This window comes from Macrobrachium rosenbergii, chromosome 23, assembly GCF_040412425.1.
Source record: "Macrobrachium rosenbergii isolate ZJJX-2024 chromosome 23, ASM4041242v1, whole genome shotgun sequence".
Classification (NCBI taxonomy): domain Eukaryota; kingdom Metazoa; phylum Arthropoda; class Malacostraca; order Decapoda; family Palaemonidae; genus Macrobrachium; species Macrobrachium rosenbergii.
Genome location: NC_089763.1, coordinates 21,133,495 through 21,149,064, shown reverse-complemented (window position 1 = coordinate 21,149,064; position 15,570 = coordinate 21,133,495).

Here is a 15,570-nt window from a genome sequence, read left to right as displayed (position 1 = left end):
TAACATGATAAATTTTTTTACTGCAACGAAGTGAAAACAACTAACAACGTCAATACTGACGAAAAATTAACATTCTTTATCTGTTGTTAAGGAAGAAAGATAAAACGTTTCTCATAAACATAAGATCGTATCCTTTTATTCATTTGGAAATATTATTTCAACTACGATAAATGCTTCGATATGACGAAAAGAAATGGGGAACCGAGAATTTTGGGAAGATTCATGAACAAATCAAAGAAGGTGAAGGTCAGTTTTAATGTGAACTGCAAGGAAAGTAATGATGTTTTGTAAAATTATCTTGTCAAACTGCCATACAAAGTCAAACACAAAACATCAAAGATGAAGGATCACAAGATGTGATTTAAACTGAAGATTCGTCCAATTGATTCCTTAATAGTCTATCTAAATGCGTTCAAGTTTGCTTAGTCATTCGTAAATAATTTTCATTCTTATATTATTCAGGGCAACTCGAGCGCAGAATCTAAAATTTAAGATTTGAAAACACACCAGAAGTTCGTTCTCCGGAATAACAAATCCTGTCCCCTGCGTGAATTATCTCCTCTTGTTCGAGATCATTTACATCGAACGCTGCCATTATCAAGGGAAGAGCTATTCTGGTCTTACCTCCTGAGAAATAAAACAGGTTAAAGTGACTGCCTTGTTCTGTCTCACTCTGCCTTTCTGTCTGATTATCTAACTGTATGGATTTGGTATATATATATATATATACATATACATATATATATATATATATATATATATATATATATATATATATATATATATAATTATATATAATTTATATATATATATATATATATATATATATATATATATATATATATATATATATACATATATATATATATATATATACATATACCAAATCCAGATAGTTAGATAACCTGACAGAAAAGACAGAGTGAGACAGGTCAAGGCAGTCACTCTAACCTGTTTAGTTCCTCACGAGGAGAGACCGGAAAAGCCCTCCCTTGATAATATCAGCGTCCGCCGTAACTGAGCAAATCAAATTTGAATTTCCTGTTTCCAGAGAATAAACTTGATCTCGCCCGATGAAAATACATATTGCTATGATACGGGAGTGAGGGAATTCTGGGAAGTATTCTATCGACAAATGAAGCGAAGACCAACAGAGACCCATAAAATTATATATATATATATATATATATATATATATATATATATATATATATATATATATATATATATACATAGATACACATATATATATAAATTGTATATACATAATTTTTTGTTGCCCTTTATTAGGAGCAAGATAATGAATGCGATAATATCATCAAAACTATTCTGATGATAGTAATTAAAAGAATGATAAAAGAACTATTATTTTTGCTATCATTATTATTATTCATATTATTATTATTATAAGTAGAAATAGTGGTAGTAGTACCAGTACCAGTAGTATTCGCGGTAGTAGTAGTGGTACTAGTAGTAGCAGGTAAAAGAAAGTATTAAATTTGCAGGTTCCAAGTTAAAACTAACAGGCTTTAATTTCTAAATGAAATGCATAGCTACTAAGTTAAGGTTTTAACATTGAATAAAACAGGAGTTCTGCAAATTAATTTGGGAACTTTACACATTTAATTCATGGAAAATTTCTAAAAACGTAGTTGCATACGCGACAGAAAATTCGGGAACAGAATAATGTATTATCAATCAGTATCAATCTCGTTCTAACATCCCGATTTTAACATGGAATTCCTGCTTTCTGTCACCCGCCCTGCACTCACACCCCGCAATTTTATGGGTCTTAATTGTCTTCTCTTCATTTGTCAAAATTCCCTCACTCCCATATCATAGCAATGTGTATTTTCATCCGGTGAGATAATGTTTGTTCTCTGGAAACAGGAAATTCAAATTTGATTTGTGTGTTCATTGATATGGGTAATAAAATGACGTCTTCTGGGTTTGTGTTGAATTTGCATCAGTAAAAATAAGGTATTACATCACACAGAATAAGGCCGATGGTTTGATTATATGATAACGCCCTTTTCCTCCATAGACAAATATAAAACAAGCAAAAGTTGCGCCGAAGTTTCTTCGGCGCAATCGAGTCTTCTGTGACGTGTATAATGCTGTATAAAGATGTCAGCTACCACCGGCCAATGCTCAGTTACTCCCCAGATGCGGTCAAGTGAAGGTGTGTCGCACGCATCGCCTCCTGAAAGCGCTGCCTGACGCACTATCCACGGCTAAACTTAACTTTAAATAAAATAAAAACTACTGAGGCTAGAGGTCTGCAATTTGGTATGTTTAATGACTGGAGGGTTGATGATCAACATGCCAAATTGCAGCCCTCTAGCTTCAGTAGTTTTTAAGATCTGAGGGCGGACAGAAAAAGTGCGGATTGAACTGTTGGATATGAGAGAAAACTTAGTGTAGGGGAAAAATATTCAAGACCTTGGTATTAATTAAGAAGATTTAATAGACAGTCAAATAGTCTACTATGATGTTGGGCAGATCTTGATGATGTAAGCTTATCTGCTTTTATGATATGATAAATATACACCTAACTGTTTAATATTACATGAATACTTAATTAGGCTGATCAAGAAACCAAATGGTTTATTATTTTGTTTTTGTGGAAATTATCAGCCATCAGGAGGCCTAATTCTTAGCAACTGAAAGGAGGAGAAGACGGAGATTCCGGAGTTTTTATTCAACTTCCTGGAACAGGAACAGCTAAGAATATTTTGTGTAAGTTTGCGTTTTGATCAACCAAATTAAGTTTTCGTGTAACATTAACAAGTTAGGAATGCATTATCATATCATAAAAGCAGGTAAGCTTAAACCATCAAGATGTACCCAACATCGTCGTAGAATATTTGATTGTTTATTAAAATAATCTTATTAATGAATACTAAGGTCTTGAATAATTTGTCCCCTATGCTAAGTTTTCTCTCATATCAAACAGCTAATTATTTTTCCCTTCTCTGATTATTGAAATTTAGACCATCAAGCCCAGCCCAGTAGCTACTTTCAGACATTCAGTGAGTAAGAAAGTGAAAAGAGGGAGTTGGTGTGGTTGGACAGCAGGATGAAGAGATCCAAAAAATAAAGGAGATGAAGTACAAGGATTTAGCAGAAACAGCTGCACTATGAAATTATAGTTAAAGAAGTTGGACAGCAAAATTGAAGAAACGAAGCGAGAACAGAGGCATAGTAAAAGACTAGGGAGTGAGGGCAACTAAGGAACCCAAGGGACGCTGCAAACACCCTCTAGTAATGCCTACAGTGTGCCACGTGAGGGCACTGACGGCACTATCCCCCTCCCCCTCACTCTCTTCTTAACAGGTATCTATTCATGCAATGTTAAAGCAGCCTTCCATATCAGCTCGTAAAAGCCGGTGTTTTTTTGCGTGTGAAATATTCGTGATATTCAATGATTCACTTTCAGACTTCCTTTTCGTACCCTGCCCCTTCCTATTCTCTACAAGTTCTCCCTTCTTTCCCCTCATACCTTATTTACTCTCTCTCTCTCTCTCTCTCTCTCTCTCTTCCCTTCCCTTCCTTCCCTTCCTCTACCACAAGTTCTTCCCTCTTCCCCTCATGCCTTAATAAGTTCTTCTCTCCTCTCTGCCTCTCTCTCTCTCTCTCTCTCTCTCTCCTGGGATCTAATGCCATTTACCTTCGTCCTGCATCATTTAGCCTCCCTCTAATGATGCAACGGATGTTCGCACAGATAAAGGTTAGTGTTGCTGGAAGGGATAGGAATAATGATTAGACATAATACAGAAGCGAAAAAAATCTTACTATATGTTCTCCATTGTTTCATAATTTGAATGAATCACAAAAAAAACTTGATTTTCGCATGAATTGTAATACGTCATTGACAAACAGACAGACAGGATTTACTACCATGTAAATACGTAACCTAAAAGAAGAAAGTAGATTCCAAAAAAAAATAAATAAACAAATAGATGAATGAATAAATGAAATGAATAAATGAATGAATGAATGAATGGATGGCTCTTACATTATTTTAATGTAAGAAAGACAGACAGACAGACAGAGAATATACAAAGCGACAAATTATAAAAGAACCTCCCTGTAAGTACGTAACCAAAAAGCAGAAAGTCGATTACAAAAAATAAATAAACAAATAAACAAACAGATGAATCAATGAATAAGTGGGTGAATGAATGAATGGCAAGCGAAAATAAAGTCCATTAGAGCTTCCACACGACCCAGGAAGTGGACGTCCCCCCTAAGTTGCAGACACATCTCACGCAACAGAGTGCAGAATAATCAGTGTAACGTTGCAGGGGGCATTAAATAGAGAACAGTGTTGCAAGAGATGTAGGATAAAGAGTAATGCAGTAACAGGGGATGGAGAAGACGTGGGCAGACGACGAAAACAAAGAGAAAATCGGAGGTAAGATGATTGAGGATGATCAAGATTAGCGTCCAGATTAGCAGTGTCCTTCATTCATTCCTTTCGTTTCTCTCTCTCTCTTCTCTCTCTCTCTCTCTCTCTCTCTCTCTCTGCGTTCTGCGTTGCCTAGTGTCCCATTGACCCTCCGATGTGCATCCATGCAGAAGCGATTGTAAATTGGTAATGTTCTCCCAATGGATAAAACGCAATAAATGTACAAATCTTGCATTAAATAATGCGACAAAGCAGGTTTATTGACAGACAGCATTCTGATTAGATGATTATGAGTTTCATCTTTCTTTGCGTAATGCATTTTCCTGGTCTCCTATTTGAGAGAGAGAGAGAGAGAGAGAGAGAGAGAGAGAGAGAGAGAGAGAGAGAGAAATAACCTTCTAGTAGTGTATCTCAGTTTGTAAAAACAGATTGGTTTCATGGATCAAAACTATCTGTCCGTCTGTATGAAATGGAGAAAAATTGCGAGAAATTGTAGCTTTCTTTAAACGTTTACCGAATATGACGTTGATATAGAAAACAATCATCCGTTTTGCCCCAGGTATTCTTACAGTATCGTTCACCAATGTGATATTTTCAAATAACCTTGCAGTAGTTGAAAATGTGTTAATTCTGTTTAAGATGGCCATTTTAGTTTTCTGCAAAAGAAAACTATTGTGCCGGTATTGCATGTCCGTCCGCACTTTTTCTGTCCGCCCGCAGATCTTAAAAACTACTGGGGCTCGAAGGCTGCAAATTGGTATGTTGATCATCCACCCTCCAATCATCAAACATACCAAATTGCAGCCCTCTACCCTCAGGAGTTTTTATTTTATTTAAGGTTAAAGTTATCCATAATCGTGCTTCTGGCAACGGTATAGGATAGGTCACCACCACGGGAGTGGTTAAAGTTTCATACAGCATTATACCGAGACCACCGAAAGATAGATCTATTATCGGTGGCCTTCATTATACGTTGTAGCCGCTGTACAGAAAACTTGATTGCGCCGAAGAAACTTCGGCACATTATTAACTGGTTTTCTCTTGACCCATCTTTCTAATAATTATCCCATCGGTCTCCTATTCATAATCTCTCTCTCTCTCTCTCTCTCTCTCTCTCTCTCTCAGTGCGTCTTTCAAGAACTGTAAGGGCCTTGACAACCTCCCCTATATACAAACACACCTTTCTTAGTGACAAAGAGTTCCACTGTCTTCCGAAGGCTGCATTATTCCCATTTTCTTTGTCATTTCCAGAATGTGACATAGGCCTCCATTTAGAGCACCCTGATTTGGGTGGGGATCTTCAAGCTCATATAAGAAACAGGAAATGGAAAGTACGTTCATACGATGCCAATTGTGAGTGAGAGTTGCGCATTGCTGTCTTATAATGTAATAATTTATCGAAGATAAGCATCGTTGAGTCCTGAGGAGAGGAAGTAGATATATATATATATATATATATATATATATATATATATATATATATATATATATATATATATATATATATATATATATATATATATATATATATATATATGTAAATATATATATATATATATATATATGTATATATATATATATATAAAACATATGTAAATATATATGTATATACATATTTATATACACATACAAACACATATATATACATATATATGTACACAAACAAACACAGTTACACATATATGTAGCTGTGAAGTCTTCTGACATAAACTGACGAATATTTACTCTTAATTTATTACCTTTTAAGACGTGCTTGAGGAATTATTTTTCTTTTGATATATTATCCATTTGCAGGTGTCATACGACGACATTCTCTTCAGATTCAGTCCGACTCATTTTTCTTACGCAAAATGACCAAACATCCTTTGATCTGGTTTCAAGCAAATTACTCTCACGTTTTTGAATGAGAAGCGGAAATCGTCTCTCTGTTATGCAAATTGCAGAATGCAGAATTCTCTGAGCAGTTCATTTCCGCTCCTCTTCCTCCATTTGCTTACAGCGGCTTCATGTTAAGTCTCGGACGTGAAATGCAAGAGGCGTTTCTATTTTGTATGCATTATGTATATGTATATATGCATATGTATATGTATATATATGTATATGTATATATATATAATATATATGTATATATATAAATATATTATATATACATACATATTATTATATATATTTATATATACATATATATACATATATATATATATATATATATATATATATATATATCTATATATATATATATATATATATATATATATACTATATATATCAAAATTATGTCTAGTTCTAGATTTACAAACAGAAATTAAAAACAATACACTCCTTCCTTTTCAACCTCAAAAGTACTTAATATGCATATCGTAAGCACTCTTAATTTACAGCATTTGCCAATGTTTACATAATTTAAATTTGCTTATATATTCTTAACTCTCTCTCTCTCTCTCTCTCTCTCTCTCTCTCTCTCTCTCTACTACTAATATCAAGTTCCTTTGATATCGTCCCTTGTACCTTCCGTACCACAATATTCAAGCAAATAATCTCAGGTCAAGGGAAAATCGGCTACTCACTAAAAAGCTTCCGATCTTGGGCTGATTTTCGGCGGACAGTAAATAAATTGGTATAAGACTTATGGAGACTTGAGAACGTTGATGGGACTCCTTTTGGAACTAGATTTTGAGTGAAACAGATTCTTCTTATATATATATGTTATATATATATATATATATATTATATATATATATATATATATATATATATATATATATATATAATATATAATGTATACTATATTTATATATAATTGTATATATACTTATATTATGTATAATTATATATATATATTGACTTTTATTCTTTGTTTTGTAGGTAATACTTTAGTTAGTTAGGTCATTAATGTTGTAGCTTTCATTGAGCAGTATGAAAAGTGAGCAAGATGCAACTCAAACCAGGCATGTATTGCGGGAACTTTATACTAAAAACATAAAACCAAGAAATTAAACCTGAGAAAGAGAGAAATGAGGAGACCCAATGATGGAAGATGTCCTCGGAAAAGTATTGAATAAAATGTATGGAAAAATATCTGTCAAATTAACAAATACTCAACACAGAAAGGCAAGTCGATGAAACTGGGAAAGGAAGGAGGAAAAAGAAGGATAGGTAAGTGGAAACAAGGCAAAATAACATAAATTGAATATCGTCCATAAGAATAATATTGAAATACCGATTTGAACCATCGTTAGAGCAAATTAAAGCCAGAATGAACGTAACGTAAATATAAAATGAAATAATGGAAATAGCTGTACTATAAAAAAATAGTTGCAAGCATCTCTTCTTCCCTTGACAGAGAGAGAGAGAGAGAGAAAGAGCGCGAGGAATTAGAGAAGAGAGAACGTCTGTAAAACTGATTAAAAAAACAAATGCCTTATTCCTAAACTGTTGAGATTTTCCTATATTTAATTATAACAAGATTAAACGGGTAAATGGTGGCATTAACGATAACAAGATAATAAAAGAATAAATGTTAAGAATAAAAATTAAGTCTACACCGAAATAAAAACTTAAATCTCATAAATGGAAAGGAAGGTCGAAGTGGCCAGAGAGAATGAACATGGCAATAAATCCCAGGGTTTATCCGATCTGAACCTTTCGGTTTCTTCCAAAGACATCATTCCTCTTACTTAAAACTAGGTCAGAGCTGTTCATTTCTCTCTGCTCTCTCTCTCTCTCTCTCTCCCCTAATAATATCAAGTTCCTTTGATATCGTCCCTTGTACCTTCCATTACGCATATAGTAACCAATCTCAGGTCAAAGGGGGAAAATTAGTACCACCAAAAAGCTTCCGAGGGCTGATTTTCGGACAGTAAATAAATTGGTACAAGACTTCTGGAGCTGGAGAACGCTTGATAGGACTCCTTTTGAACTAATTTGAGTGTTCCATAGAAACAGATTCTTCTTATATATATATTATATATATATATATATATATGTATGGGTATATATATATATATATATATATATATATATGATATATATCTGAAAATGACATATATATATATAGGTGATGACTTTTTATTGACTTTTATTCTTTTTTTGTAGTAATACTTTAGTTAGTTAGGTCATTAATGTTGTAGCTTTCACTGAGCAGTATGAAGAAGTGAGCAAGATGAAACCAAAACCAGGCATGTATTAACTGGAACAAATATATAAAAACATAAAACCAAGAAATTAAACTGAGAAAAGAGGAAATGAGGAGAACCAATAATGGAAGATGTCCTGGGAAAGGAGTATTAGAATAAAATGTGTATGGAAATGTCTGTCAAATTAACAAATACTCAAGAGCAGAAAGGCAAAGTCGTGATGAAACTGGGGAAAGAAAGGAGAGTGAAAAAGAAGGATAGGTAAGTGGAAACAATCAAATAACATAAATTGAATATATATCAGGATCCATAAGAATAATATTGAAATATATAATTTGAAGCAGTTAGATCAAACTGAAAAAACTATGAATGAAACGTAACGTAAATATAAAATAAATAATGGAAAGAAGCTGCCGGCCAAAAAAAATAGTTCTTCCATCTCTATATGCATACCAGACAAAAGAGAGAGAATTAGAGACAGAGAGAGAGAGAGAGAGAGAAAGAGAGAGAGAGAAATGAACAGCTCTGACCTAGTTTTAAGTAAGAGGAATGATGCTCTTTGGAAGAAACGAAAGGTTCCAGATAAAAACCCACAAAATTTATTGCCACTGTGTTTCGGCCTCTCTGGTTGACCTTCCTTTTCCATTTATGAGATTTAAGTTTTTATTTCAGTTGCAGATTTAATCTTTTCTTTAACATTTTTCTTTGTTATCTTATTATCGTTAATGCCACTATTTACCTCCTCTTTAACCTTGTTATACTTAATAAGGAAAAAACAGTTTAGCCGGAATAAGACATTTGTTTTTTTAATCAGTTTTACTGAGACGTTCTCTCTCTCTCTCTCTCGAGGATTTGGACTAACAGGGCACACACACATTACAATAACATATATATATATATATATATATATATATATATATATATATATATATATATAGTATCTAAAATCTTTAGTTCTCTTCAACAGCAAATTCACTCCTTCCTTTGCAGCCTCAAAAGTACTTAATATGCACATCATAGCACTCTTAATTTACTCATTTTGCCAATGTTTACATAATTTAAGCCTCTTCTCCTTCTCTCTCTCTCTCTCTCTCTCTCTCTCTCTCTCTACTAATATCAAGTTCCTTTGATATCGTCCCTTGTACCTTCCGTACTCACAATATTCAAGTAACCAATCTCAGGTCAAAGGGGAAAATCTGACTACCACCAAAAAGCTTCCGATCTTGAGGCTGATTTTCGGCGGACGGTAAATAAATTGATACAAGACTTGCGGAGCTGGAGAACGTTTGATGGGACTCCTTTTGGAACTAGAATTTGAGTGTTCCATAGAAACAGATTCTTCTTATATATATATATATATATATATATATATATATATATATATATATATTGATATATATATTTTATTCTTTGACTTTTATTCTTTGTTTCGTAGGTAATACTTTAGTTAGTTGGGTCATTAATGTTGTAGCTTTCACTGAGCAGTATGAAGAAGTGAGCAAGATGAAACCAAAACCAGGCATGTATTAACGGGAACAAATATATAAAAAACATAAAACCAAGAAATTAAACCTGAGAAAAGAGGAAATGAGGAGACCCAATAATGGAGGATGTCCTCGGAAAGAAGTATTGAATAAAATGTATGGAAAATATCTGTCAAATTAACAAATACTCAAGAGCAGAAAGGCAAGTCGTGATGAAACTGGGGAAAGGAAGGGAGAGTGAAAAAAGAAGGATAGGTAAGTGGAAACAAGGCAAATAACATAAATTGAATATCGTCTTACAGGAGACATAAGAATAATGTTGAAATATATGATTTGAAGCAGTTAGATCAAACTGAAAAACTATGAATGAACGTAACGTAAATATAAAATAAATATTGGAAATAGCTGTACTATAAAAAAAATAGTTGCAAGCATCTCTGTATGCTTGACAGACAGAGAGAGAGAGAGAGAGAGAGAGAGAGAGAGAGAGAGAGAGAGAGAGAGAAATGAACAGCTCTGACCTAGTTTTAAGTAAGAGGAATGATGCTTTCTTTGGAAGAAACCGAAAGGTTCCAGATCGGTAAAACCTGGGATTTATTGCCATGTGTTCGGCCTCTCTCTGGCCACTTCGACCTTCCTTTTCCATTTATGAGATTTAAGTTTTTATTTCGGTGCAGATTTAATCTTTATTCTTTAACATTTTTCTTTTGTTATCTTATTATCGTTAATGCCACTATTTACCCGTTTAATCTTGTTATAATTAATAAGGAAAAATCAACAGTTTAGGAATAAGACATTTGTTTTTAATCAGTTAGGCCAGAGACGTTCATTTCTCTCTCTCTCTCTCTCTCTCTCTCTCTCTCTCTCCACACACACACATATAACACATATACACACACACACATATATATATATATATATATATATATATATATATATATATATATATATGTGTGTGTGTGTGTGTGTGTGTGTGTGTGTATATGTATATATATGCATCTATAATCAAGGCATATAGAAATTATAGCTAATAAATGTTTTATTTCCCTAGGGTTATCTTAGGTGTAGGTGGTGGCAGTTGGAACGCCTTGCACTTCAGTAGCAATTGCACTCCGAAAACCAATGAATGATATTATTTAAGCCATAATGAAATATAGAAAAGAATATACATAATGGGAAGTAGATTTGTTCAGTATATTGACCTTTAGCCATATGAATCGAACATCAGTTCTTCCTGGTAAGGAAAATCAGTAACAACATATTTTAATTTAACAACAGGTAAATCACTCCTAACCAGAAATGATAAGACCTTACAAAATACTGAAAAGAAAAAATGTAATATTGAAACACTGAGCTTGCTTGCCCCCAGACTCCTTTATCTCAAACAAAAAGGCTTGAGTGACAGCGGGCATCACAATCTGGTGAGTGGATGCAGCTTCCTCATCCCGTGAGAGATCTGTCCAGAGACTGAAAGAGAAAAAAAAAAAGGAGAATTTAAGTTGGGCATATATCTCGCACCAGACGTCACTCAGTTCAAGAGAGCCTTGATATATCTTCGGATTTATGACAAGAAGACAGGATTTGTTATGGGATTTCTTAAATCGAGAAAGTTCAAATCCTTCAAGTCGTTTACTTTTGCTTATACTGTAGACAGAATCGTATAATGTTTAGGTTTTGATTTGTTTAATGGTATTAAAGTCTGACAGTTATTCGAGATGTACTTAGTCTACAGCTATTTTAGTTTTCTGTAAAAGAAAACTATTGAGATAACTATTCGCCTGTCCGTCCGCACTTTTTCCGTTTGTCCTCAGATCTTAAAAGCTACTAAGGCTAGAGGGCTGCAAATTGGTCTGTTGATCATCCACCCTCCAATCATCAAACATACTAAATTGCTGCCCTCTAATCTCAGTAGTTTTTATTTTATTTAAGGTTAAAGTTAGCCATGATCATGCGTCTGGCACCGCTATAGGTGCCAACACCCCAGGCCACCATAGGGCCGTGGCTTAAAGTTTCATGGGCCGCGGCTGAGAGTTTCATGGGCCGTGGCATAGAGCTTCATACAGCATTATACGCTGTGCAGAAAAATCGATTGCGCCGAAGTGCATTTTTTACTTGTTTTATAATGAAAATAGTCATTTGATACCGTGATTTTAACATTTTCTCATTGTTAATTTTGTATTTTTTCCAGTCGTTGTGAGTCTTTGCGCTTTTTTAGAAATATTGCTCTTAAAATTGTTAGACTCTTTCAGAATATTACTATCACGAAAGTAAAATGCAGAGAAAACAAGTAGTAAAAAACAAAAGAGTAATATATATATATATATATATATATATATATATATATATATATATATATATATATATATATATACATATATATATACATATATATATATATATATATATATATATATATATATATATATATATATGTGTGTATGTGTGTATATATATATATACACATATATGTGTATATATATACTGTATATATAAATGTATTATTCATTTGAACGATTTCTTTCCCAATATACTGTCTCCTCAAGCGTGTGGAAATATAGCAATAAAGATTCACCAAAAAAAGTTGTAGCAGTTTATACGAAAGTTGCTCTGAATGTCTTTGAAATGTGATAATTCTACACGAAAAATAAAAATTATTATAGAATTTATAATTTCTGGGATAAACCACTTTCTAATAATGGAGGTCGAAATAAGATTTAATAAGTTCTCGTCCGTAATATCATAGGACAAAAATTCGTGATAAAATTAGGAAAAATATCGTGATAAAATCTGGACAACAAAATTCGTGCTAAAATTAGGACGAAAATTTCGTGATAAAATTAGGGAAAAATATTCGTGATAAAATTAGGACAAAAAAATTCGTGAGAAAATTTGGGAAAAAAATTCGTGATAAAATTAGGACAAAAATTTGAGATAAAATTAGGACAAAAATTCGTGATAAAATTAGGTTAAAAAACTGTGATAAAATTAGGATAAAAATTCGTGATAAAATTAATTAGGACACAAATTCGCGATAAAATTAGACCAAAATTGAAAAAATTGGGACAAAAATTGTTATAAAAGTTAGGATAAAAAAAATCGTGATAAATTTAGGACAAAAATGCGTGATAAAAAATTGAGTAAAATTAGGACAAAAAATCATGATAAAATCAGGACAAAACAAAATCGTAAAATTCTTGATAAAATTAGGACAAAATTTTCGTGATAAAATTAGGGACAAACAAATAAAAATTGATAAAATTAGGGACAAAACGTTCGTGATAAATTTAGGACAAAAACATTTGTGATAAAATGTGGACAAAAAATTCGATAAAATTAGGAACCAAAAATCGTAATTAAATTAGGTATAAACTAAATCGTGATAAAATTAGAACAAAAAATTCGTAATAAGATTAGGACAAAAAATTCGTAATAAAATTAGAAACAAAAAATTGTGATAAAGTAGGACAAAAATTCATGATAAAATCAGGAAAATCGTGATAAAATCAGGACAAAAATCGTTATAAAATTAGGACAAAAAATTCATTGATAAAATTAGGACAAAAAATTCGTGATAAAATTACACCTTAGGAAAGCCACGGTATAATAAAGAAAAATTGTCCGATATAACGTTTTGTTTAGTTCTCGCCTTCAAAATCAGTATATTTCACGAGAATGTACCAAAGTTCCTTACTGAAGCGATCACATTTCAAGCCAAATACTGATAAACTCGGTGTTATCGTCCGCTGAAGGAAAGAAAATAATCATAAAAATTGATTTAGTGCCCTTCAAGCGCATATTACAATATTACAAGCACAAGAAAAATTCCACGCTTCAAGTCTGTACATGCGATTTTTCGAAGTTGTCAATCACGCGCCTGTCGCATCCATAATTTACGAGAGACCAACTGGTCAAAACTCATGAGGAGAAAAAAATGGAAATTTTCTGTTCCAGGCACATTAACCTCTCGTGTATTGCACGTCGCTAATATATTGCCTTTTCCTTCGGTTTAATGGGACGCAAAAATTTTCTCTTTTTCTTAATGTGTCGTTTCTTTGAAGCAAGGTGTCCAAACCTCGTGGTATTTTTGTACAAGAGTATTTTTTTTTTTTTAACCCAGGGTTTTTCTAGTTTATTCTGTTTTAGAGTTTTTTCTGTTAATGGTAAAGATGTAGACATTTGTTTGTTGGTCATTTTATTGTAGAAATGATGCAACTTAATTGTCTGTATAATGCCGAATTAAGAAATGTTGGGTCCAATTTGTTTCTATTTCTGATGATATGTAAAATGAACATACGATGTCTCTAAGATTCATTAAGAAACTATAAGGCCTTTGCACAATACTAAAGGAATTAAAATTTATATTTTCCCACTTTCCATCGTTTATCTGATAATAGGAAGAAGTTCACCTTCGACATATGCATATCTGCTGGCGCGTGGCTAGTGTCGTGGCGTGCCATTCAGATGTCGTGGATCCCGTCTCCCCAGGGTGATGAAAAAGTCACTGTCTCTGCATCATGATCAGTTACTGCTGCAGGTGGGGTCTGCGGTGGGAGGCTGGAAACCAACATTCTTTGGACTTGAATTTCAAGTGTCGCCTAATGCAGTGTGCTTGTTCCATGTGAATGGGTTTCATCTACTGAAATAATAATAATAATAATAATAATAATAATATAATAATAATAATATGGGGTCGCAAACGAAAGCCCTCCGCCCCAACAGGTAGAACATGATCGAGGAACCTTATTTCTTTGGTCTTGAATTTTCTTCGATATAGTTAAGGAGTCGATGTGCGTCTCTCTCTTTTAACGTTACCTTTTGGTTATTTGTTGTTCCTTTGGGACTGTTTTGTTTTGTGTCCATGTTTGAAGAATGGTGTTTTTAAAATTCTTTCTGAAATAACTAAAGTCCTTTTAGGATAACTTTTATTTGTGTATTGTTTCAACGAATGCCACATGACGAAACTGACAAAAAAAGTGAATTAAAATTTCTTTATTGACTTTTCGCTTCAAAATCAGGTACAATTTTGCGAAAATTATAGATTTGCTTACTAAAAATGATCGCAACCACTTCAACCCTTTATTCTATCTACTAATTAAACTCAGTGTTACCGTCTGAGTAAAGAAAGAAAATCGTTATAAAATGATTTAGGCCCCTTCAAAACGCCAGTGATTGAAGAGAATATCATGCAATATTACAGACCCGGAAAAATTCAACGCTGCTGGTATATATCCGATTTTTGCTGTCGGTCACGCGCTGCGTCACATCCATAATTTCATGAGAGACCAACTGGTCAAAACACCCGTGGAAAGAGAAAATGAAATTTTCTGTTCAGAGGTCATTAACCTCCCGTATGTTGAACCTCGTTAATATATTGCTCTTTTCCTTCGGACAAAAGAAAGTTTTTTTTTCAAGGTCTCAAAGCTGGTGTATTTTACATGATGTTTCCTCTAGCTAAGGTTTTCTTTTTTTATTCGTTTTTAAAGTCTTTTAATGATAAATATGCTGAAATTTTTATTCTTTATTTTTACATTGATGGAAG